Below are 25,582 nucleotides of genomic sequence, written 5' to 3' on the forward strand. Positions count from 1 at the left end.
ACAATCACACAGCAATGTATAAGGGGCCCAGTTTCTCCACAGTCTTATCAGCACTTGTTATTTTCCATGATTTTAGCCATCCTAGTGGGTGTGAAGTGTTATTTCATTGTGGTTTTTATTTGTATTTTTCTAATGACTAATAATACTGAGTATCTTTTTCCTGTAATTATTGGCTATTTGTATATCTGCTTTGGAAAAATGTCTGTTCAAACCCGTTGTTCATTGATAAATTGAGTTATTTGTCTTTTTATTGTCAAGCTGGTAACAGTAATTTGTATATTCTGGATATTAGACTTTTATCAGATATATGACCTGGAAATACTTTCTCTGTTCAGTGGGTTTTAACTTCTTGATAGTGTCTTTTGTTATAAAAAGGGTTTTTAACTTTGATGATGTCCAATTTATTTTTTTCCATTTTGAAAGTGTTTTAACATTTTTTTCATATTCTGCATTAGTTTAGGTAGCAAGAAAGTACTGTATTTGTCAGACTTAAAAGACTAACAGATAAGAGTTTTCAGCTCTCAAATTTTTAAAACAATTCTGATTTTTTAATGTTGATTTGTTAAGATTTTTTTAACTGCTTTCAGTTAATTTCAATATTTTTTTCCTAACTTTTTTTATCCAAAGGTTTTACGTTTAATCATTGTATGAATACCTAAAACTGGAATGGCTTTTTTGTGGAATTAATCATTTTATAATTATTTATTTATTTTGCTATTCAAATTTTCTTTTCTTTTTTCTTTTTTTTTTTTTTTTAATTCAGTCTCCATAGAGACTGTCAAAAATTGCCAGGGATGACTATATTGCAAGTCGTCACGGCGGGAAATGTTTTCAATTAGTAATAATCACGCCTCGGATGAACCTCATTGGCTACAATACTGCCACTGAGCAAAGCTGCTATTCCAATTTTCTTTTTTTATTCCTTTTTTTTTTTATATTCAGTCTGCATAGAGACTGTCAAAAATTGCCACGGCCGACTGTATTGCAAGTCGTCACGGTGGGAAAAGTTTTCAGTTAGTAATAATCACGCCTCGGATAAACCTCATTGGCTACGATACTGCCACTGCACAAAGCTGCTATTCAAATTTTCTGAGCAATGCTTGTTTATTCCATACAATATTGACGTGTTGAGTTTTTATCAAGCATTCTGTAAGTAACATATATTTGTACTTAGATTTTAAAAACAATCTGAAGTCTTTTCATTGCACTTTACCCTTCATGACATAGTTGTTAAATTTGACCTAACTTCAATCATTTTATTGCATGCTCCCTATTTTTTTATGCTGACTAGTTGACTAGTTTTTTTCATCCTAGTAGTTTTATTTGCTTTCTACCTCTTGATGTACAGACTACATTTTATCTCATTTTATTTTCTCCATGTTTGCTTTACTTCTCAGCAAGTTTTTACACATGTGCTCACTGTCTCCTTGAAAGTCTTGCTTCCTTCATCGTTCATGGAGTGACTTTTGTCTAGGTGTTTCACCTTCCCTCTGGTACTTTCTCTTCAATTCTGATGGTTTCTTCCTCTTTCCCCTTTCCTTACAATGTTAATGTTCTTAAGAGTTCCTTTTTTTCTTCTTAAGCCACTTTTTTTGGGCCATTTCATTCACTTCCTTGGATTTAAGGATCATCCATATGTTAACAGTTCCCAGCCTTTTAGATCTGTCTTAGATCTCCCTCCTGAACTCAAGCCCATAGATGCAACTGACTACTAGATGTCTATATTTGGATGTCTCACAGGCATATTAAACATAGCATACTCAATATGGCACTCATCTCTTCCCAAGTAAACCTGTTCTTCTGCCAGGATTTTCCCTCCAGGAAATGACAGGACATCAATCCGAAAGCCAGAAAATCTGGGAACATCTTTAACTTTTCTCTTCCCCTCAGCCCTTGTATTTCTCATCTGCATCATTCAATATTCTTGATTCTGTAATCTACATAGCTATGAAATTCTATTTCCTCTTCCTCTCTCTATAGCCCCTAACCCAGTGTAAGTGACCACCAGCTCTTCTCCGGATCCTGCAAAAACTACCTAATTCATCTTCATTCTGTCTTCCCTCCTGAATTAAGAGAATCTTTCAAAATGCAAATCTGACTGTGGTACTCTTCCATTTAAAACTCTCCAATGGCTTTCCTTTACCTCTAAGTCAATGTTGTCAGGTCTCCTTCATCTTGGCCTCTGCTCACCTCTACTGCCTCCTTCTGAGCACTCTCCATGTCTCACTGTGCTCTCCAGCCATACTACATTTACATCAGTTCTTTGAACATTCTATGCACCCTGTGGCAGACACTGTGAATTGTTCCATTATCCATTCCCTCTTTCTTCTTTTTAGTAATAGAACCCATCCCATTCTCATCCAGATTTAGTGGGACCCATGCTACAAGATGTGACTCTGTGACTGGATTCTCACCAATGCAATATGAGGAGGAGTGATATATCCAACTGCAATGTTACTTCCGTAAAAGGAAATTGATTGCCTTTTGTTTCCTCTTTGCCCCTTCCCTGTGGCTAGAATACAGATGTGGAACTAGTGCGTAACCTTTATGTGGATGAGAAAATGCACTAGGACAACAGAAGGCTATAATATGTTGTTTTGGTTTATTTTTGAGATGGAGTTTCACTCTTGTCACCCAGGTTAGAGCACAACGGTGCGATCTCAGCTCACTATAACCTCTGCCTCCCAGGTCCACTCAATTCTCCTGCCTCAGCCTCCCAAATAGCTGAGATTACAGGCGTGCACCACCATGTCCAGCTAATTTTGTATTTTTATTAGAGACAGGGTTTCACCATGTTCTTCAGGCTGGTCTCGAACTCTTGACCTCAGGTGATCCACCCACCTCAGCCTCCCAAAGGGCTAGGATTATAGGCATGAGCCACTGTGCCCCACCAAAAATGGAAGGAACCCAGGACCCTGAATGACCATGCAGTGGAGAGTACATTCTGGTTGTTTATTGCAGCAGGTTAGCCTGTTTATCAGTCAGGGTAGCCTCTGTCATGTTGCAGTCATACAAAACCCCCAATGCTTAGCAGCTTTTTACCCCCAACAATAATAAACTGGCATATTGCAAGTTACATTTTGAAGCAAAAAAGACTGGTTGGGACAAAAGAAAGAAGACACCTGCACTATACGTGCTTCGTACAAACAGTTCATTCTGAATGGTAGAATTAAATGCAGACCAAATGCTTTTAAATGTTTGTGTGCCTAGATAGTAATTACAATCTCCACACACTAAAAAGAAAAAGAACAATAACACAGAACATAGTATTCTTAATGATTACAGCGCATTTAACACCTTCAGCCATCCACTGGGTTTTCAGATCATATTGGCAACTGAAATTTCACATCCTCATGTGCTTGCTTTGCAAAGGCCACTATTTCAGAGAGCTTTAGCAACATTCTAGCAGCTTCATCCCAGTCATCACAAGCAAGTATTTTAAGTCCGTGGTCCACTATCAGTGCCTTAGCATCATCGACCCACGTACCTTGTAACTGTACCACAACGGGGATTCTAATTTCCAAATCTTTTACTGCCATGACTATACCCTGTGCAATAACATCACAGAGCATGATTCCTCCAAAATTGTTGACCAGAATAGCCAGTACCTTTTTATCTGAAGTGATAAGCTTAAACGCTTCTGTTACTTGATGGATTGCAGCACCACCACCAACATCAAAGAAGTTGGCTGGAGTCCCTCCATAAAGTTTCATTATATCCATTGTGGCCATAGCCAAACAAGCACCATTTACTTGGCAGCCTATATTTCCATCAAGGCCAGTGTAGCTCAGACGTGCCTTAGCAGCATCTTTGTCCCTTTCATCTTCCTGGGTCCAGTCCTGTAGATGAAAGATTTTCTTCTGGCAATAGGCTGAATTAGAGTCAAAACTGATCTTTGCATCCGTACACAACACAGCTCCATCTGAATCTTCCACTATTGGATTTATCTCTATCATGGTTGCATCGTTTACAGAAAAAGACCGTAAAGCTTGACCATGTTTTCTGCTGCTGAATCCACGATATTAGGTGGAAATCCCATCTTCTGTGCAAGCCAGAGAGCTTGTTCCTTTTTGATGCCTTCTACAATATCAATAGGTTCTTTAATTATTACTTCAGGAGTCTCAGCAGCAACATCTTCCATGTTGACGCCACCATGTGAACTGCCTATTAATACAGAACCTTGAAGTGACCTTTCCATTGTTATTGCTAAATAGTACTGTCTCTTGGGATATTTTCGCTCACAGACCACTACTTGATTGCATATTCTGCCCTTTTCTCCCGTTTGCTTGGTAAACAACTTTTTTCCAATCATTCGAAAAGAAACAGCTTTTGCTGCTTCTGGAGAGAAAACTATCTTCACTCCTTCTTTGGGGCCACTTTCAAATGTTCCTTTTCCTCTACCACCAGCTAAAACCTGTGCCTTTATCACAACATCTTTTGAACCTAATTTTTTGGCAATTGCATAAGCTTCATCTGGTGACTTTGCCACATATCCTTTGGGAACAGAGACATCAGCTTCTTGCAATAATTCCATACTCACGTATTCATGTAGTGTGAGATTCCTTTGCTGTTGCTGCTGTACTTGGAATCCATGTTTATTAAACAATCCAGAATTTCCCAGAACCTGAGGCCGGTGGTTCCAAAAGGTAGAGGTGGTCAACTACCAGCTGTAGAACATGGAGGCAGCCATTTCTGAGTCAGCGGTAGCTTAACACAATAAGCTACTTATTTATTTTTCACTGATACTACGTAGATTCAGCACAGATCAGCAGAGTGGCTCTGCTCCGGTAGTCACTTGGGGACCTTGCCTAACGAAGAGCTTCATCTAAATATGTGTCTTAATGAGCCCATAGGAGAGAAAGGGAATTGGCAAATTGTACTGTCTTTTAAAGCTTACAGCTAGAAGTCAGCCACACACTCCACTCACAGTCCATTAGACAAAGCCAAGTTAAGGGTTAAGAATGTGTAGTCCTACATGTTCCCAGAAGGAAGAGAAAACCACAATGTTTATGATGAGTCCCAGTGACTATTTCCGCAGCTTCATTAATACCTCTTAGCTTGTGTTCCCCCTAGAAAAGTAACGTCTACTTGTTTTGCTCAACTGTTTGTAGGATATGTTTCAAAATTTATATTTCAAGAAATTCACAAGACCATAACTTCTCATTAATTCTTCCTGCAATCATTAACCTTGGATTCCTAGAATAATTACTTCCTTTCCATAATGACCCCCAAATATTTATCTAAATATCTGAATCCTCTCCAAAGTTCCAGTGCAGTACTAGATTTCCCTCTGGCTACTACATGTCAAACTTGACAAGCAAAAGAAACCTTAATATTACCTTCACTTCCCCCTCTTAAATCTGGTTCTTCTAACTGGTTTATGTTTAATTTTGTTTCCTTTTGTTAGTATCTTTGTCCCCAGCCCCTAGAATAGTACCTAGCATGAGAAGGGGCACTATATACAAATTGAATTAATGTATTAATGCTATCGAAACTTGATAATGGTTCCCAAATGTGGAAAATTCCATTCCCTCCTTACCAGCCTGCTGAGTCTGCCTCTGAACTCTCTCTTGCAGATGATTCTTCTCTTTCACCGGCCACACTTGGCTATTCAGGAGCTTATTGCCTATGAAGCAGACTGTTCTGATACCTTTCTGACAGTTAGTCCCATTGCCAATTTTTCTATTCTCCTGTCCATTTCACACAACACTTCCATGTTAATTTCCTTGAAGCGTATGACTCATTTTGTCACTGTTTCACAATCCTATAAGGGGCACATATAGTATGCAAGTGATGTGCTACATTCTGAAGGGAAAACAGAATCAGGTACAGCCTCCATCCTTGAGCAGCCCACCACCCCATGGGGAGACAGATGTGATTCAGAGCAGAGACAGCCGTGCCAAGATGGGAGGAGCACTGAGCTGGGGTGACAGAGGTGACAGATGCTGAATCAACCACAGAGCCACACAAGAGGAGCATTTACTCCACGTTCCCACAGACAATTAGACATCTTCCTGGACAGAAATAGGAACAAGTTCATCTTTGGAGCCAGGAGGAAGGAAGGAAAGGATAGGTACTCACTGAGGTTAGTTTAGAAGTGGGGGCCAGGGAAGAAAATGGATGGTGATTAGATCCGAGGACTTCTGTTTCATCTGATGGATGAGGAGAGTTTCTTCCTTGAGGAGGACAAGCACTATGCTGTGGAGTGTTCTCTAAGACCTGGATGTGCTGCCAGCTGGTGGCTTTCGGTTCCCAGTCCCTGCTGGAAACCCCTGTGTCCACAGCATGCAATCTAATTCTACAGACAGGTACTGATACTTTGGGCATGGTGTTTGGCTATATTAGGAAGCTGCTGTTCCCCTTCCCCCTTGTAGATTTCCACCACGGACGCCATAATTTGGCTTTTATGACAATGCTTAGATACACACTGTTCTCCAGGGGAGGGAGCCTGAAGTCAAATGAATTGCTGCATGGATCTTGTAAATCCATAGCAGACCGAATTGCTTGGAAGCCATAGTACTTTTTATTTATAAAAGCCAGGCTTTTTTGAGAGGAAAAAAAATAGGAGAACTTTTTTTTTTTTAAGGGAAAGGGGATATTATTTTTGGAATTCTGAAAGCTTAACTTTGAATATAGAGCCAAAGCCTGGAAAATTGAAAGCATATATTTTGCAAATAAGCCACGGAAAAGGGAAAGATGACAAAATCGTTTTTGCCAGATGGCATCCTCCTCAGCACTTTTCCCACCCCCCTCACCCCCGCCCCACACACTCACTCATACCATCAAAAGGAATATCAGGCAGGGCGAGGCGGAGTTTTGTCATTTATTTTAAGTGCCTCTTTTGCGCAAGGCTCTTGGGGAATAAAAGACAATTCCTTTTCAGAAAAGAATCATCTAATCTGGCAAGGGTGATAAACGGGATCTCTCCACAAACACGTGAAAAAGTGTCATTTATCTTTTTCGTACTGGCCAAGACTGCTGATTCCTGGCTCTGTGCTGGAACTTCGGGAGATCATACAGCCTCTGATAGGATCTTCTAGAAATTTCCATGCACCTTTGGTGAATTTCCGGGAGGACTGGGAAAGCAACTTTATAGCACAGGCAGGTTGACAAGATCACCTAAATAAGCCTGCCAATGTTGGAGCTCTTTCCCATGCTGAACTGAAGAGGCCTCAAAGTCTTGCTGACCTTCTCTCTTTCACTGTCTTTCCCCAAACACAGGATGCCTTCATCTGCTTAAAGCAACCCACCAAAAGGAACAATTGTTTTTTCTTCCTCTCCCTGTAAAACCAAGGCTGTAACTATTATAGTAGGTAGCTAGTCAGACATGAGCGGGCTGAGAGAGGGCTTGCCCCCCCCCACCAGGAATGTCATACTGCCTCTCTACAATGATAATTGGTCACAGCAGGTGCAGGGAGAGGCAATTTCCCAATAGACACAAACTTGAAATTGGCCATTGGCAACTTCCATTAAAATCTCAGGAATTGGGCGAGTGGGCTCAAGTATGTGCATGAAGAGACAAAATGGCAGAGTATAACTTTCTGGGGCATTCTACTGGGAAAGGGAAGAGCACCACAAGTGAGCACGTGTACAGCTCCAGTACACACACTGAGCATGTTCACACTGAGCACGTTCACCTTTCAAGTGTTAGCAGGTCACCACGCATGCGGGCAGCCCACTCCAAGGAAAGAATCATGGGAAAAAGGACACAAGATCCTGGAATTATGCCAGCATAGAAAGCTCCAAGTCAAAAAGTAAAATGCCACACTTGTCCTTCAAGTCAGCCATGTGGGTCTCTTCCAAGTGTACTTTCTTTCCTTTTGCTCCTGTTCTTTTTTCTTTTCTTTGAGACAGAGTCTTACTCTGTCACCCCGGCTGGAATGCAGTAGCACCATCTCAGCTCACTGCAACCTCCGCCTCCTAGGTTCAAGCGATTCTCCTGCCTCAGCCTCCTGAGTAGCTGGGACTATAGGAGTGAGCCACCACACCCGGCTAATTTTTGTATTTTTAGTAGAGTCAGGGTTCCACCATGTTGGCCAGGATGTCGAACTCTTGACCTCAAGTGATTTGCCTGCCTCAGCCTCCCAAAGTGCTGGGATTACAGGTGTGAACCACCATGCCTGGCCACTGCTCGAAAGCTTTTTTTTTTTTTTTTTTTTTTTTTAACTTTTTTTCTTCTTTAGTTCTATCCACTTGACATCCCATCGAAAACTTTTTAATAACTTCACTCCTACTCTGAAACTTGCCTTGGTCTCTTTTTCTACTGTATGCTCCTCAGTCGAACTCTTTCTTCTGAGGAGGCAAGAATTTAGGTTGCTGCAGACAGCTACAGATTCGCTGCCAGTAACTTGGATATTCGTCACCCCTAACATTTTGGTGCCATGTGACTTATATACCTTCTACCCCTAACCTATTCACACCTGAACAGATCCGTTCACAAGATAACACGCAAATTAATCTCTGCTCCCTGATCCATTCATTCTCCCCAGATCCTCTCAACCAAATCCTCCTTTCTCCCCACCTGTACTGTTAGAATGATACACGTGCTTCTGAACCACCTTGCAGGGTGGGCAGTCACTCAGGATTCTCCCCGTGTGCATGCGGTGTACACATTAAATAAATCTGTATGCCTTTTCTCCAATTAACCTGCCTTTTGGGAGATTATTTCTTTTAGTGAATTTTGTAAACCAAAAATAAAATTCTAATCCCCCTCCCCCGCACAGCCATCTGAATGAACCCCTCCTCCCAGCCAAAGACATTCTGTAGTTAACCTGAAAATCCAGCTCAGGTCATAGTGGTAGAGGGGTTTAGACATGCCTCACGTGCCCCTCCTGCATTAATGGCAACACAGACCTTAAGCCTAATAAGAAACTTTTACAATCTATTTTCTCTGAAGCCGGCTACCTGGAGGTTTCATCTGCATGATAAAACCTTGGCGTCCACAACCCCTTATTTTAATCCAGACATTTCTTTCTACTGATAATAACTGTTTTAACCAGTTGCCAATCACCTATGACCTGGAAAATCTACCTATGACCTGGGAAATCTACCTATGACCTGGATGCCTGCCCTGCCCACCCCCTTCAGGTTGTCTCTTTCTTCCATTGAACCAATATAAATCTTACACACATTGATTGATGTATTATGTCTCTTAAAATGTATAAAGGCACTGTTTACAATAGCAAGGACCTGGAACCAACCCAAACGCCCATCGATGATAGACTGGACAGGGAAAATGTGGCACATACACACCATGGAATACTATGCAGCCATCAAAAACGATGAGTTCGTGTCCTTTGTAGGGACATGGATGAACCTAGAAACCATCATTCTCAGCAAACTGACACAAGAACAGAAAATCAAACACCGAATGTTCTCACTCATAAGTGGATGTTGAACAGTGAGAACACATGGACACAGGGAGGGAAGCATCACACACTGGGGTCTATTGGGGGGAAAAAGGGGAGGGACAGTGGGGGGTGGGGAGCTGGGGAGAGATAGCATGGGGAGAAATGCCAGATATAGGTGATGGGGAGGAAGGCAGCAAATCACACTGCCATGTGTGTACGTATGCAACAATCTTGCATGTTCTTCACATGTACCCCAAAACCTAAAATGCAATCAAAAAATGTATAAAAGCGAGCTGTACCCAGACCACCTTGGGCACATGTCCTCAGGACCTCCTGAGGCTGTGTCAAGGTCACGTCCTTAACCTTGACAAAATAAGCTTTCTAAGTCGACTGAGGCCTGTCTCAGTTATTTTGGGTTCACAACTTTCAGAGCGGGAAGGGGAAGCTTCCCCGTGGCTCTCCTACACCAAACACCCGCAGAAACAGGAGAATGGATGAAGCTGAATTCCCCCCATCATTTGACAGATATATAGAAAAGAGAATTGGAGGTTTTGAAAAGAGAAACCTAAACCCTTCAAATCAAGTAGTTCTTTTGGAGGGCAAAAAATAAAAATAAATAAATAAATAAATAAGTCCTTCTCAGTTCTTCAAGGCACGCTGTAGAGAAGACTTTATAGCTGAACAATAATTATTAGGCAAATTAATTTTTAAAACTTTTACATTAAGAGCCAATATTCTTATTTCACACTGAGAACTAAAAAGGATTACCTTGAAATAGGTCGAGAATTGCTTTATGGCTAAAAAAAAAAAAAAGCATCTGAAAGGCAGAAGGTTTTCCTTTTTTTTTTTTGTGGGCAGATTTGTGAGAAAAATGAAAGCCAGGAAACTAGTTTTTCTTCTCAAAAGATAACTAGCCCCTACACCTTTTTTAAAATACAGAACTTTAGTATTCCTTAAAGGGATATGGACATGTCAAGTGCCCTTTGAAAAATCCTTCTGATAGAAAGAAAAATAATCCAGACAGACCAGAGAACATCATAATTCCTTTAACCTTTAATAATTACTGGAACTGAGAGAAGAGCTTAGAGAATTGTTAAAATTCCCCCAAGGAAATGTCAAGCTCTCACTAGAAAAGTCTTTTTTAAAAATCAACACTTAGGTCTCCAAGAGAAGAAGAAACATGAGGAATTTCATAAGCTATTTCAGTTACTTGAAATTTTGTGAGTCAAACAGAGCCAATTCTGAATACATGTGGAGTGGGTGCAGCCAGCGCCTCACCCAGAGCCTCTCCATCTGGCTGCAGTTACTGTTGAGTGTTGGTCCCTGACTACTCACACCGCCCCTTCCCTACCGCCGTGCCCTCAGCTGAATGGGAGCGTCCTTGTCTGGAAGGTTGCACCCAACTCAGGGACACAGGATGGGGCAGCCGGCAACTAATGACTGCCTGACACAGAGATACAAAAGGTTGGCCTCTGCCTGGGGGTGAGAAAACCTTGGGAAGGCTAAGGCCCAGAGACTCCCTGTGGGGCCTGGCTGTGGCAGATCTCACCCTTGCTTACCTTTCTTCCCCTGTCAGATCTTGGTTTCCCAATTCCCTTTCTCCCAGAACAACAGACCTCTTCACCAGAATCCCTGCCTCAGGCTCTGCTACAGGGAACCTAATCTTAGTGCACCTCAGGAAAACCTGAGGCCCTCTTATGCCATATTTACATAAGAGGCATGCTTCCTTCCTTTCTTCCCTCCTTCCTTCCCTCTTCTTTCCTTCCTCCCTCCCTCCTTCCCTCTCTTCCCCTCTCTCCTCTCCCTCCCTCCCTCTCTTCCTCCCTTCCCTCCTTCCTTCCTTCTTTCCATCCTTCTTTCCTTTCTTTGTCCCATCCTTTTTTCCTTCTTTCCTCAGAAAAGAATCTAAGAGCTTCATACACATTTATAACATGTTAGATCTCTCTCCTGGGGGCTTTGTATTTTAACATGACACAAAGAATGTGACTGGAATTAAGAGATTCATTGTTAGTGGCTAAAGAATTTTGGGAGGGTTGGGTTGACTTTTCAGCACTTAAACCAACACATCACAGGTTAGTATATACTCTGTCTAAACACAAGTTTCATCCTAATTAGAAAGTGCTAGTGTCTTTTGTTTTTTTTTTTAATTATAACCTCTGCCATTGCCATAAACACTCCAAGGAGCCCCTTCCAGCTTCTGCCATTCTAAGGCAGAGAGTGGGTTCTGAAAGCAGGAGCCAGCGGTCTCTCTCTTTCTCCACTCCTGCATCTCATGGCCTCATTCTCTGTCTGGAATCCTGGAATATTAGACCTGCTGGCTCAACACTTCCCAAAGAATTCTGTGTTCAAGCACCTTTTGGGAACATCATTTATCTTATCCCCATCTGGAGGGAGTCACAATATCGTTAAAATATTAAATCAAAGAAATATCAAAGTAAAGAATCCTATTTAACTTATTGAACCCAGACTTTTCTAAACTTACCCACAGAATCCTATATTTGTGGATCATACTTGAGGAAACGCCAATCTGGGCCAATTCCTCATTTTAACACTGGAGGCCCACGGAGATGAGCTTCTCTGCGTTGCCAACTCCCTGAGTGACAAGCCACCCCAGCTCCACAGTAATGTGCAGTATCCTAGTGACAGTGCTGCCCTCTCTCTGACTGTGCTAACGACAGGGGCACACCATCCCTGCGTCTCACTGCTTTTGCCAGTCAACAGACCAGCTGCACATCCCTGCTTGGCAGGGTGACTTTTCACGGTTAACAACTCTGTGTTTGAAATGCGAGCTTCAGACCTCCTGTTGCATCTGTATAAATAGATAAAACTGACCCAGACCCAAGATGACTGAACAAAAGATCTGTTTGTTTTTATTGCGGGTGTTTCTGTGGGGCTCAAAGCTTCCCTCTGAGGTCTTGGCTTGTGGGATCTCACCTGCTGAGTTCACGGTGATTCTCTGTTCCAGCAGATCTCAGTGACTTTGATGATTCCAAGGCTCTTTTTCTATCTGTGATTTTTTTTTAAAGGCAATTTGTATTTCATAAACACTTAGTAATTCTAGATACTTTTCCCTCCTAGTTCAGATGATCAACAATCACTGTTTAATAACAGTTTGACTTTTTGACCAATGAAGTCAGATGGAAAGGCTCCCATTCTATGAAAAGATGAAATGTTTACACTCAAAATAACTTAGGTTTGTCTTTCAGTTCTAAGCATATGAAGAGGACTCAAGGTTCCTCAAGGATGTGTCTTATGTCTGTAGTCTGTATTTTTATAAATAAACTAGAGCCATGGGGTGTGTATGTATTTAGAAATAAGCCCTCAGACTTCATGATCCAGTTCCAGCCCAGCTGAGGGAACTAGCAAACAGCCTCTAGGGCTAGAAAGAAATCAGCCATTTTATACCTGGGTTGCTATTCAGCCTTTTATCTGGGTGTAAACATGTTTATAAAGCAACTATTAGGACAGCTTGCTTTTTCAACGCTCAAATCATCCGATCAGCCAATTGGCCCTACAATAGAGAACCCTAACACGGTCAGTCGGCCTCACTGCTCCATTCCACTTAGAAAAGCCCTCACACACTTCACAAGTTCAAGGAGGGAGGCCAAATTCATGTTTCTGCATGGGTGCCAACCACAGTGCCATAGACACCCTTGCAGCTCAGCATCGGCAGCCTACAAATCCATTCGGGAAATTAGGGCCCCTCTCCCTTCCGATATTACAAATGGAGTGTCTCCGGGCTTCTTGACACATCATCTTCCTGGGTCATTCTCCCTATACATTGCATGAAGAGAGACACAAAGCAAAATGAATCTTCCCACAATTAGATGGAGAAACATAATAAAGGGAAAGAGGACCTTGTGTGCTTTGTTTTTTATTTCTAGGCAGGCATGCCATCACCCGGTCTCTCTTGTTTTGCCCCTGGAGCAGGTGTGGTTTGTAGTCATTAGCAATACAGCGTCTCCCTTAGTACGACTTCAGGAGTGATTTCAGCCTACACACACACACACACGCACACACACACACACGCACACACACTGACTTAGGGATTGAGAGTGGAAGGCAGTAGGGCGTGGAAGGGAGAATAAAGGACAGTGATGAATCCAGTTCAAATTCAGTTGTGTCACACTTTGGGTCCAATAGCCTGTTCCAGAAGCTCCGTGTTTCTGTGCCTGAGAGGCCACTGGCTAAGGCACAACAGACCCAACAGGCCCCAGCTGGAGCGACAGCTAGAGCGGCTCCTCGCCTCTGCACATGCTGAGTTTCCTTCCTGCTCCAACACAGTCGCGCCAGCACCCTTCACTTTTAATTACACAAATGTAAAGTCAGTGCACATGCATTTCAAGAAAATTGCTCAACAACTAGAGGAACAGATGTTGCTGCCTGAAAAGGATGTCATCATTGTGGCAAAGTAAATTTGTGCATGTGGCTAGAGCTAATGCTCAGCAGATGTAGGTATTGGGCTTCTCCAGGAAAACATTTGTCTTCTTTGTGTGGAATTAGTGATGGTTCCTGAGGAGAGTCAGTTGTTGACCTGAATTTGTTTGCTAGGGCGACAGTAACAAAGGGCCAAAGACTGGATGGGTTAAGCAACAGGAATTTATGTCCTAACAATTCTGGAGGCTGGAAGTCTGAGATCAAGGTGTTGGCAGGGTTAGTTTCTTCTGACACCTCTTCCCTTCCTAGTTGATCGTCCTCTTTTCCCAGTCTTTTCATAAGTCTTCTCTCTGTGACTATGTGCTAATTTCCTCTTCTTATAAGGACATTAGTCTTATTGAATTAGGACCCGCCTATTGACCTAATTTTCAATTAATTACATCTTTAAAGACTCTATCGCCAAATATAGTCATATTTGAAAGTACTGAGCATTAGGACTCCAAGACCTGAATTTGGATGGGTACACAATTCAGCTCATAACATCACCTGATAGATGATCGATTGATAGGTAGATTTTGGTTTTTTTTGATATGGAGTTTTGCTCTTGTTGCCCAGACTGGAGTGCAATGGTCCGATCTCAGCTCACCACAACCTCTGCCTCCCTGGTTCAAGTGATTCTCCTACCTCAGCCTCCTGAGTAGCTGGGATTATAGGCGTGATGCCTGGTTAATTTTTTTTTTTTTTTTTTTTTTTTTTAGCAGAGATGGGGTTTCTCCATGTTGGTCAAGCTGGTCTCCAATTCCCGACCTCAGGTGATCCGCCTGCCTCAGCTTCCCAAAGTGCTGGATTACAGGCATGAGCCACTGTACCCGGCCTTTTTCAGATTTTTTTAAGAGGTAAGGAGTAGGAAAGAATCCATCAAGAACTGAAGAAAAAACACAAAATAAGTTGGACCGGGCTCATGGCATTTCCACCTAATAATGAGAAAGAGAGCTAATAGTCACTTCTAAATGATGGTATTAGTCATGACCAAAGTGTACTCCTGTTAGGCTACTGTATTCAGAAATATTTTTCTTGTTGGGGTACATTGAGCAAGGATAACTTTCTAGGGGTAAAGGATGGGGATTCAACTGAAGGAATAGAATGTGTTCATTGTCAGTCATCTGAAGGAGTATTTTCTTCTAGAACACAAAATAAAATCTCCAGGGAAGTAAACCACAGAGTAGGAGATTCTTATGAGAATTCAGTCTGAAGTCAAGACACAAACCAAGATTTACCACACTCCCAGGGATGAGTCAGCCCTGCTCCGTGGACACAGCCCTGCAGCGTTTATGCTAGTTAAGCCACTGGTTAAGAGACCCTAGCAGCAGCTTCAATTTAGTCAGTGAGATTAATAGCCATTGGCCATATTTGCCCAGTTGATAGCACAGGGTGAGCAGAGAGTGAGGGATAGAGGTGGGGCTCTGGACCACAGGAATGCCAATTCCTCTTTTTCATTGCATTCACTTTCTGAGATAATATAGCTTTTCCTTATTTTTCTTAAGTTTTAAATATTTTAAATTGTGGCAAAATACACATAACATAATGTTGCCATCTCAGCCATTTTTTTAAAGAGACAGGGTCTTGCTATGTTGCCCAGGCTGGAGTTCAGTGGCTATTCACAGGTGCCATCATAGCACACTGCATCCTTGATCTCCTAGCCTCAAGTGATCCTCCCCTCTCTGAGTAGCTGGCGTTGCTGGCATATACCACTGCACGTGGATTAACTGTCTTTAAGTACGTAGTCCAGTAGTGTTATGTATATTCACTGTTGTACAACCAATCTCCACAACCTTTTTATCTTGCAAAACTAAAGTTCCACCCATTAACAAACACTCCCCATTTCCCTGGCCACCACCGTTCTACTTTTTTTGTTTCCAGGAATTTGACTACTCTAGAGCTCTCATATAAGTGGAATCCTATAGTGTTTGTCTGTGACTGGCTTATTTCACTTAACATAATGTCCTCAAGTTTCCACCATATGTCAGAAACATATGTCAGAATTTCCTTCCTTTTCAAGGCTAATATTCCATTGTGCGAATACACCACATTTTGTTTATCCATGCATCCATCAATAGATGTTAGGGTTGCTTCCAGCTCTTGGTTATTGTAAGTAACACTGCTATGAATATCGATATAGAAAATATCTCTTCAAGACCATGCTTTCAATTCTTTTGTAAATATGCCTTAAAGTGGGATGGCTGGATCATATGTGTATTCGTTCTCAACAGAAACAGAACTCATAGGAGGGAGGGAGATAGATAGATAGATAGATAACAGATAGATAATAGATAGATGATAGATAATTGATAGATGATTGATTGATAGATGATAGAGAGATGGTAGAGATATATATGTATAGATAGAAAGATAGATAGATAGATAGATAGATAGATAGATAGATAGATAGATGATAGATAGGCCAGGTGCAGTGGCTCACTCCTGTAATTCCAGCACTTTAGAAGTTGAGGCGGGTGGATTGCTTGAGGGAGTTCAAGACCAGCCTGGCCGATATAGCAAAACCCCATGTCTAACAAAATAAATTAGCCAGGCATAGTAGTCCATGCCTGTAATCCCAGTTTCTTGGGAGGCTGAGGCACAAGAATTACTTGAACCTGGGAGGTAGAGGCTGCAGTGAGCTGAGATGGTGCCACTGCACTCCAGCCTGGGTGACAGAGTGAGACCCTGTCTCAAAAAAAAAAAAAAAAGATACATAGATAATACAAAATCAGTTTGCTTGATTATGGAGGCTAAGAAGTCCCACCATCTGCAAGCTGGAGACCCAGGAAAGCCGGTTATGTGATTCTAGTCTGAATCCAAAGGCCTGAAAACCAAGGAAGCTGAGAGTACAAATCCCAGTTCAAGGGCAGGAGAAGACCAATGTTCCAGCTCAACCAGGCAGGCAGGGGGGATAAAAAGGGGCACATTTCTCCTTCTTCCACCTTTTTGTTCTATTCAGGCCCTCACTGGCTAGGATGACGGCCACCCACTGAGCAGGACAATCTGCTTTACTGAATCCACCAACTCCAATGCCAATCTCATCTGGAAGCAACCTCACAGGCTCAGCCAGAAATAATATTCAATCTGGGCACCCTGCGGCACAAACTGACACATAAAATTAACCATCACAATAAAGTAATTCTGTTTTTAAATTTTTGAGGGTACTTAATTTTTCAACCAGATAATACATTCACTTGGTTCAAAACACATAATGCTATAAAATGCTTTACTCTGAGAAGCCGCAATTTATAACCTTTTCTTCATATCAATCACCAACTATGGCTAACCATACACACACACACACACACACACACACACACACACACACACAATTTTTGTATCACTCAAGTGTTCCTTTATACAAATGCATACCTATATACTCTCATTTTCGAAGGCCAGAGGCTGCTCTGGTAAGCAGAACTGGGGCCCCCATGATCTTCACCCCAATACCATGTTTCTGAATAGGTTATATTACCCGGCAAAACAGAGATGGCAGAGGGAGTTAAGGTTATGGATCCTAAAAGCAAGAGATCACTCAGCAGAAGGCGAGGCAGGAGAGAGAAGGCAGAAGTGGAAGTCAGAGACTGAAATTACAGCAAGGACTCAGCCCACCGTGGCTGGCTTTGAAGAAGGAGAAAGCGGAGCAGGAGCCAAAGAATGCAGGCCGCCTGCAGATGCTGGAAACAGCGCCCCTCACCCGGACAGCCAGCAAGACACAGGAACCTCAGCTCTACTCATGCGTGGAACCGAATTCGGTCAACAACATGAATGAGCCTGAAAGTGGGTTCTCCTTCAAGCTTAGATAAGAGCCCTGTCTGTCTGACACCTTGATTTAGGCTTTGTGAGACCCACAGCTGAAAAACCATCTGAGCTCACCAGACTTCTAACTTCTAGAACTAGCTCTGGCTATTGCAGCTGGGAAATAATTTTTCACTGTATTTCATAGAAGCCCTGCCTGGCGCAGAGCAGTCTAGTCACGGTCTGCCAGCAGAGGTGTTGCTGAGCTGCCGCAGGCTCTGCCCAGCTACTGTGTGAACTGCCTCAGTCGTGGCTCTGTCCATAATCCCTGTACCTTACAAACACACACACGTGTGCACAGCACTCACTACTACACTCTCACATCTTCTGCTCCCTCCAGGGAGGTCCAGGCCAGGTGTCTGTCTCCTCTGTGAGAAGTGCCTGCTATATCATCAGGCTGGCGTGGCCCCCCATCACTTGCTTGTACCTAGCCAGTTCAGTGTTCGCTGCCTTCCCCCACACCCGGACTCACTTGCAGCCTCGCCTTTTCTAGATGCCATCACTTTTAGAATTGAAATCAAACAGTTTAGCATTTCCTCTACTCTATACTTCTTTATGTCATTGATTTTATTTGTCCAGTGAAATTAGGTCAGTTTTTACTCTGTAGTTTGACCACCCAGAGTGACTGGCACATGAAATGTGATGAGGCATATTAGGAAGTTCACTGAACTACACCAGATTTCTCCTATCATTCTTGTCCTGGTCCTGTGTTGTCCTTATTTATAAAGTAAAAACACTAGCTTAAATAAGGGTGATCAGTCATTTTTTTCACCCTAATACATCTGAAGGATGTGAAACAATCTCATTGACAACAATGGGAAAATATAACATGGTTGTTAATTCAAAAATTTTCAGAATCTCTGAGGAAAAGAGTTACATGATGTCTGAAAAAGTCCCCCTAGGTCAAGCATGGCGCCTCATGTCTGTAATTCCAGCACTTTGGGAGGCTGAGGTAGGTAGATCATTTGAGGTCAGTAGTTCAAGTCGAGCCTGGCCAACATGGTAAAACCCTGTCTCTGCTAAAAATACAAAAATTAGCTGGGCTTGGTGGTGGGCACCTGTAATCCCAGCTACCTGGGATGCTGAGGCAGAAGAATTGCTTGAACCTGAGAGGTGGAGATTGCAGTTAGCTGAGATCGCGCCATTGAACTCCAGCCCGGGCAAAAAAAGTAAAACCCCGTCCAAAAAAAAAAAAAAAGAAAAAGGAAAAGAAAAGGTCTTCCTAATTCAGATTGCCAGATCAACTGCAAGGCATACAACTACATTTGAATTTTAGATAAATAGAAAATAATTTTTTAGTGTAAATATCCTAAATACTCAATGGAACATACTTAAACTAAAAAAATTATTCATCATTTAGTTGATATTCCAATTTAATTGGGCATCTATTTTATTTTATTTGCTATATATGGCAACTTTCCCCTATGTAACTCCAATAGTCTTTTCTTGGGATGTGCACGCCTGAGAATCACTGTACTAATTTCATTCAACAAAAATGTTCTGACTGCCAGGCACTGTTCTCAGGGCTGGGAACCGAAATTAACAAGCAGTCCTTTCCTTGTTGTTGTTGAATCTTATGGTGCTTGCATTCTCATAGGGAGCCAAGGGACACAGAGATAATTAAAAAAAAAATATATATATATATATATAAATATATAGCATGTTATTGAGAAAAACAAAGCAGATTATGGAGGTGCCACCGAGTTAGAGGAGGGATGTTATTTTACACAGGGTGGCATTTGCCCAGACACCAAAGAAAGACTATTTGGGAGCCAAGATGATACTTTTTATATCAAAGTTCTGCTCCAATTCATTACTTAATGACTCATCAGATGTTTATTAGGTGCCCAGTATGTATCCAGCACAAACTAAGTAGCAATGATACAGAAAAAACAACGTGACATAAAGCATAGTCTCAGATCCCCTCTGCCTTTCAGGATTTTATAGACTAGAAGGGAGAGATTGGCAAATAAACAAATAATTATCTAAGGGGTTCAATGCGCTTTGGGAAGAGGTCCATGGAGGAAAAGGGAGATAGAATAACTATGATCACTCCTCTGAAAAAAATTCCCAGAAAGCGTCACTGGAGCTGAGTCTGAAGGGAGAGTAATTGTGTGCCAGGAACTGGGAACGAGCATTCCCGGCTCCAGGGAGCAAACTGGAGGAGGGCCGGGCAGCTGGCTGGGCAGCAGCTCCAGAGGGGCTGAGCCAGGGGCAGAGGGCTGGTCTCTGAGTGAGAAACCTGGGTGTCACACTCAGAGTTCCGAATGATTTTAAGTGGAACAATAGGATAGTAACAATTACTCAAGCAACAAGAACAGACGGAGGCTGGACTGGAGGAAGCCAGAGAGCAGAACCTAAGCAGAAACTTACCTTAGCTTGAATTGCCTCCAGATGAATAATATGGATGGAACCAAAATGTGAGACACTTATTAGCAATACTGAGAAACTATTATGTAGAAAAAGAAGTATTGAAATCCAGTGTTACAGTTTTTCTTCACTTTGGCTATACAAATTTCACTAAAGATTCATTTATATCTACAATTACCTATGCTTTCCCATCACTGCCAGTTACTATCTCATTACAGTTACCAAATGAGAATTCTTGTGACTTGAGTTCTCAGGTAATACTCAATGGATAGTTTCATCAGCTTTGGCCTCTTCAACAAGAGATGAATGCTGAACTATGGCATCCATAGAAAGTCGTTAGAAAGTCATTATTTAAGTGCTTTTTCTTTTTTTTTTTTAAGTGCTTTTTCATATTGCAAATGTGTCCTTTCTGGAACAATTTGCTTTGTGTCTATAAAAAGTATTAAGCATCAGTGCATTTCACACTTGATAATTGGTTTTCTCTTGGCATGACGTTCAATCTGCTACTCAGCAGAAGAGATCTACACTTTCAATTGAAAGATGATGTCAGGAACACATTTCTGCTGGGGGTGGCAGTTCCAATAATTTCCACACTACTCAACACACTGAAGCTTTGGGACCATTGCAACTTTGACTCTTATATTCAGTTATGTTTTATGTTCTTCGGTTTTCTTTCTCAGAAAGATACTCTTTCAAAACCCACAGCTGAGCAAAGCAGGTTGAGGACTCCATAATGCAGTATACATTTGGGTAAGTATTATTGACACCTCCTACCTCTGCAGAGGTGAATGTGCTGAAACCAGTGAAGGCCTTGAATGGGCCTCTTCCAAGGCCCTGTACCTAATTTTATGTTCATAATTTTCTGTCCTTGAAGAGGGCCTCCCAAACTGTGTAATATTCAGGCTCTCTAAAAGCTAGATGCATGCTTGAGCCTAAGTAAATCAGACCGCAACAACCTAGGAGCAATGTCAAAGACAAAGAGTGTTTTTCTGATTCCTTCTTGTTGTTGTTATTGTTGTTTTGCGATGGAGTCTTGCTCTATCACCCAGGCTGGAGTGCAATGGTGCGATCTTGGCTCACTGTAACCTCCAACTTCCAGGTTCAAGCAATTCTCCTTCCTCAGCCTCCTGAGTAGCTGGTATCACAGGCACCCACCAACACACCCAGCTAATTTTTGTATTTTTAGTAGTGACAGGGTTTTGCCATGTTGGCCAGGCTGGTCTTGAACTCCTGACCTCAGATGATCCACCCCACCTTGGCCTCCCAAAGTGCTGGGATTACAGATGTAAGCCGCCACACCCGGCTTTCTGATTCCACAGCAACTTTTCCTGCAGTCACTCAGTCTCCCTGAAATTCCTTTCAAATATCTCCAGGAATGTCCGCAAGTATTTCATATTCGTTTCCGAAGCTAATTCCCTTAGCAATGGTAGTTGTCATTTGGCTCTGCCTGTTCTGCTTCACAATAGAGCAGGTCTTGTCACTGATGATAGGAAACGTTGCGACTCTGCTGCTGAGATCAGCTTCAGTGCTGACACCCACCATGCTCCAGTCAAAGCAACCAGGGCTGGTGCTGAGCAGGGAGACTCCAACACTGGGTGTCACCTCTTCCTATCTTTACATCAACATCTCCTGCAACTGATAGAGGTGCAAGTGCTTTCCCTGTTGCAACCCTTTTCAGTTTTGCAGGCAACCCATCGCAGCCTGCTCACCAAATGTCTAAGGCACAATGTCCCACGGGCCAAGGTGGAAGGTAATCTGAGAGGCAGACCTGAGGCATTCATTGAATCAAACTCGGCTCTTCCCTCTCCTCCTTTGCCTTCTTTCTCGGGAGGATCATTAGTCCCTCAGGTAAAACATACTCTTAAAGATGCCACTCCAACAAGCTTACCAGAAATTCCTAGGCATGGAATCAAGGAACAAAGGAAAGCCATGGAACAACTGCAGAGCCGTGCAGAGCAGCCACAGGGGAGGCAGTTGATGGTGCCCGGAGTGCAGGGTCTGGACTCGGACTGTCTGAGATCTCACCCTGGTCCTGGAATTGAACAGCTCTGAACCCTTCAGCAAGTGATTTAATCCATCTGTGCCTCAGTTTCATCACCTGTAGAATGAGGATAATAGTAGTATTTACTACGTGGAGTTTCTATAAGAACTAAATGAGTAAATGTATACAAAATGGTTAGGAAATTGTACGTCATGAAAAAGTTATAGGAATTTGGGTCACCTGGTTGAAACATGGAATAAATGCCTATCTTGAAACAGCATCTCTGCCATTTGCTTAGTATGTGCTTTTTGGAGTAAAAGCAATACATACTCATAAAAAATTAAGGCATTCAAAACATATAGAATGAAGAGAAGCATCTTTTCACCCTGGCCTCCAGCCAGTCAGGTCTCCTCCCCAGATGCAATGCCTCCATCAGTTTTGCGTGCCCCCTTCCAGGGATACACTATGTGATTGCAAGCATCTATGTAGGTTTAACTTGTTAGCTGACTTACTCCGGATCTACAAAGGTGACTGAAAGGGCAGTGATCAGCGCTCCTACAGCTTGCCTTTAGGGAATAGACCATCTGGAGGAAGAGCCGATAACCAACAAAACAGGGCAGAAAGGACACACAGTCACAATCAGGGAAGCCAGAAAAAACAGAGTGGGAGGAAGCAGAAGTAATTCTGACTGGTGGAATCGTTAGTGGAGAATGTCCCTGAGCCTAAACCAGCGATTAGCTCCTTTCATGTGTATTTCTGTACTCAGAAGTTTTCATTTAGAGTCTCCTCCCAAAAGTGTAAACTTCACAAAAAGCTTTACATGGCCAATATGATGGGGCTCTATAATGTTGGGTATATGCAAATCACTATTATTAAAATTAAGATTATTTTACTTTTCTAAACTAAATTAAATGGAGCATTGAGCCTAGAGAATGATACCTTAAAAAAGATCCTCTGTGACTACAGTCAAAAATAATTTACTGTTCATTTAAAAATAATAACTGAAAGAGTATAATTGTATTGTTCATAACACAAAGATAAATGCTTGAGGTGATAGATGCCTCATTTACTCTGATGTGATTATTACACATTGCATGCCTGTATGAAAATACCCCATCTGCCTCATAAACATGTACAACTACTATGTGCCCACCAAATTCAAAAATTAAAACAAAAAGAACCCTCTGGTATCCAGACTGCCATGGTCCCTCAGGGGATGTTCTTTGTCCCAATCCACTTACCTGGAGCAGCCTCCCTCCCTCCACTGTGAGTCTTTAAGTCACAAACAGGCTCTGTACTCTATTCGGGACCGAGACCGCCCCCATCAGGGCTTCTCCCTGTGCACAGAACCTGAATTCCACCCACCTGCAAACACACTGAAACCCTTAACCCCTTCCAGTGCAGAGTTTTGTCTCCAGCCTTGACTTCTTCCAATTTGTTTTCCTTGACTTCTTCCAGTTGCAGCCAGAGTGACCTTTGTTGTTTTTGTCTACTCACTTGATCTTTAACAAAGATTTACATTAATATAACATGGTCTCAAAAAGACATTCATATTGGTTAATGCAATGCAATTTAAGTTACCTGTGCAGTTTGAACCAAAAGTTGTCTATTACCTTAGGTTTAAAATAAAGTGGACTTGGTTTGTTTTTTAATCTATGACAAATGTGTAAAACTTCTCCCTCAAATGCTGTTAAGGCAGGCAACATGAACCATGAGAAAATTACTTTTTTTTTTTACTTAGGAAAGAAAGCTATGTAAAAACTTAAAACTGATGCAACAAAGGTATTCCGTAGTTTCCTTGCTGATCTAAAAAATTTCAATAATTGTAATGTAGTCTTGAAGGTGGGAACCCAGTTGCACCCCTGTATTCGTTCTCCATGGCTGCCGTAACAAATCAACACAAGTTTGTTGCCTTGAAACAACAGAAATATATTCTGCCTCAGTTCAGATCAGAAGTCCAAAATCAAGGTGTCAGCACGGCCTCTCCAAAGGCTCTAGGGGAGAATCTCTGCTTGCTTTTTTCAGCTTCTGGTGCCTTCTGGCATTCCTTGGCTTGCGGCAGCATCATTCCAACCTCCGCCTCTATCTTCACACAGCCTTCTTCTTTCTGTGTCTCTCTGTGTCCTAACTGTCTCTCCTTTGTCTTATGAAGACATCAGTCTTTGGATTTAGAGCCCACCTTAAATCCAGGATTATTTTATCTTAATATCCTTAACTAAGTACATCTGCATAGACCCTATTTCCAACAGTAACCCACTAAACAACCTCATTAGCTGTCCGTATTTAGTTAACATTGCACATAGACTATGTGGCTGCCTACACCAAGATCCAAGTAATTTCCTTAATGAGTTGGCACATCAGTTCATTTCATCTGCTGAGGTCAACGAGAGAACTCAACAATTTCTGATTTTTATTTTTTAAAGGACAGTTTTATCCTCGTTACTCCAAAGCGCTCACAAGTGTAGGAGAGGCTAAAATTTACCTCTTAGGCAGGAAAGAACTCCGTATCAAAAGACCCATTAACAAGAAAAAAACAAACACATGTATTAAAAGTTTATTAGTTTATTAAAAGTGCACACATTAGGCAGGAGACACCTTAATGAAAAGTAACTCAAAATGATAGTTTCAAATTCCACTTCTATATCATCTTCAATAAAGAAAATACATTTGTAGAGAAATAACAGGACAACGGAGAGTGTATTTATTCTTCCAAGGTGGGAAACTGTAGGAAGGTAAAGAGATGGAGAAAACTAATGCAATAAGGTTGGTTTGCTGATTCCTCTGGTGCTGTCTCTGAGCTGCTAAGGGTCTATAGGTGTCTCTAGTAAAGAAGAATTCATATCCTGTCTTTTGGCAAAAAAAAAAAAAAAAAAAAAAAGGGACCGTATATAGAATGCTTTTCCTCCATTTGCTACTTCTTTAGCTTAAAAATTTTTTATCCCAAAGAAGCATATTTTGGGGTGACATGTTCTGATTTTCCTCACATGGTTACCTTCTGCTTTCAAATGTGCATTGAATGTTACACCATGAAGTCATGGAGCCCAGGTTTCAGCTCATAAGCAGAGAATGACTGAAGGGCGGCTGAAAGCATACACTTTGGCATAAAGAATATTTTGAGCTAAAGGCATATAAAAATAAAAGCAGCAGGTGCAAGAAGGATGCTCTGGCCCTACCTTTTTCTTCCTGAAAGCAAGAGCTAAAACCCCCATATGTGTGATTCTTACACCAGGAAGAAAACAACGTTTTTAACAAGGACAGGAAGTTGAAAGTGAGGAAATTTTGTAAAACAGACCTTGTTAAAATCATTTATCACTTCCTTTAGCCTCTGCACACAGTTTATTGCTCCACAATTGCCTCTTTATTCAAGCTAGTATAGAAGCATTTAGGTTTTGCCACTTTGGGTTTTCATTTGCTTACGAAGCACTCCCACATCACATAAAACTTACATTAAATAAACGTGCATGCTTTTCTGTTAATCGGTCTTATGTCAGTTTAATTTGCAGGCTCAGTTGAAAAACTCTAAGAGGGCAGAGGTAAATTTTGCCTCTCCTCTAAGATCTAAAACAAATTTGGTCTTACCACATCGCTGCAAAAACCTATTCATGATACTATGCTCACTGCTCACAGGACAAAGATTTAACACTAAACCAGGACCTGCGTGGCCTGG

At 41.8% G+C, this 25,582-nt stretch overlaps 3 pseudogenes across 1 annotated transcript; all 3 read right to left on the reverse strand.

Annotated features, from left to right (window-relative positions):
- Window positions 1-763: 763 nt before the first annotated feature.
- On the reverse strand, window positions 764-896 carry LOC116549876 (annotated as a pseudogene).
- Window positions 897-942: 46 nt separating this feature from the next.
- On the reverse strand, window positions 943-1,075 carry LOC116549877 (annotated as a pseudogene).
- A 2,061-nt stretch (window positions 1,076-3,136) lies between these two features.
- On the reverse strand, window positions 3,137-4,696 carry LOC116549297 (annotated as a pseudogene). The gene has a single exon (XR_004267792.1). The product of XR_004267792.1 is annotated as a succinate--CoA ligase [ADP-forming] subunit beta, mitochondrial pseudogene (transcript).
- Window positions 4,697-25,582: the final 20,886 nt, after the last annotated feature.

The sequence above is a fragment of the Sapajus apella genome, unplaced genomic scaffold (genome assembly GCF_009761245.1).
Source record: "Sapajus apella isolate SASKATOON/1434 unplaced genomic scaffold, GSC_monkey_1.0 scaffold6, whole genome shotgun sequence".
Taxonomy (NCBI): domain Eukaryota; kingdom Metazoa; phylum Chordata; class Mammalia; order Primates; family Cebidae; genus Sapajus; species Sapajus apella.